The sequence below is a fragment of the Drosophila rhopaloa genome, unplaced genomic scaffold (genome assembly GCF_018152115.1).
Source record: "Drosophila rhopaloa isolate 14029-0021.01 unplaced genomic scaffold, ASM1815211v1 contig_163, whole genome shotgun sequence".
Lineage (NCBI taxonomy): Eukaryota > Metazoa > Arthropoda > Insecta > Diptera > Drosophilidae > Drosophila > Drosophila rhopaloa.
Genome location: NW_025335043.1, coordinates 2,126,241 through 2,127,501, shown reverse-complemented (window position 1 = coordinate 2,127,501; position 1,261 = coordinate 2,126,241). Strand labels below are relative to the sequence as shown.

General features: G+C 42.0%; 1 pseudogene; it reads left to right on the top strand.

The window, feature by feature from the left end:
• The first annotated feature begins 361 nt into the window (after nucleotides 1–361).
• Nucleotides 362–892, top strand: LOC108037066 (annotated as a pseudogene).
• The last annotated feature ends 369 nt before the right edge of the window (nucleotides 893–1,261 follow it).

The following is a 1,261-nucleotide window of genomic DNA, read 5'->3' as shown; positions in this document are numbered from 1 at the left end:
TTTTTTAAGTTAGAAAGTTGGGATTTTTTATGAGTATTAAGAATGCATCATATGAATAATTTTGGAGAATATAATTTACAGAGTATTCTGCAAGGGTATATCAACTTCGGCTCCGCCCGAAGTTAGCTTTCCTTTCTTGTTATTTATAAAATACATTTTTATATTAACCAAAATAAAAAGGATTCGAACAATTTTAAAATGGAATGTATTCATATAAATATATATTACAAAATTATGTTTCTTAAGATTACAAATTAAGTCAGAGCATTTATTATTAATTAATATATTTGTTTCATCTAGTACAAGTCACATTTTTAGAACAGAACAAGCTATTTACTTCAATGTTTTGTAAGCAAATTGTGAAATTTTTTCGTCCGAATCGTATTTATCGTCGTTCTCGTGTGAAAGTATTTAATTGTGAAAATAACAATTTTCATTCGTGTTCAACGTTTGAGATAAGAAGTTAATATGGCCCGTACCAAGCAGACCGCCCGTAAATCGACCGGAGGAAAGGCTCCCCGCAAGCAGTTGGCCACGAAGGCCGCCCGCAAGTCGGCGCCATCAAATAACACCGGTGGAGTGAAGAAGCCCCATCGTTATCGTCCCGGAACCGTGGTTCTTCTTGAGATCCGACGTTACCAGAAGTCGACTGAGCTGCTCATCCGCATGCTCCCCTTCCAGCGCCTGGTGCGTGAAATCGCCCAGGATTTCAAGACTGATTCCAGTCGGCGGCCATCGGAGCCCTGCAGGAAGCTTCTGAGGCGTATTTGGTGGGTCTCTTCGAAGATACCAACTTGTGCGCCATCCTCGCCAAGCGCGTGACCATTATGCCCAAGGACATGCAATGGCGCGCCGCATCCGTGGCGAGCGTGCTTAAGCAGGATCACAAGGAGCAGAAGGATCACTGTAGGAAAGGACCATCAGCGACACTTTGATCCACTCTTTTATTAAAATTTTCGTTTATCATCCTTTGTTCAGTTGTCGGACCGTCAGATGTTAGAAACAACACCACACCTAAAACACACATTACTTTAATGCTAAACATATTTGTAACTCTTATTATTACTATTTTATATTACTTATTAAATTCTTTTTCACGTCTGCGTCGACGGTTGAAATGTCCTGGAACCGCAATACTTTCCCCGATTCCGGATCCATCTTTCAAAGGGGTTCCCCTGGGCGGCCGTTTTTGCCTGTCCGGCGACGTATCCCGGATCCTTGAAGAAACGGAGAGGGCGTGGCAATCAGGCGAACAACCCGA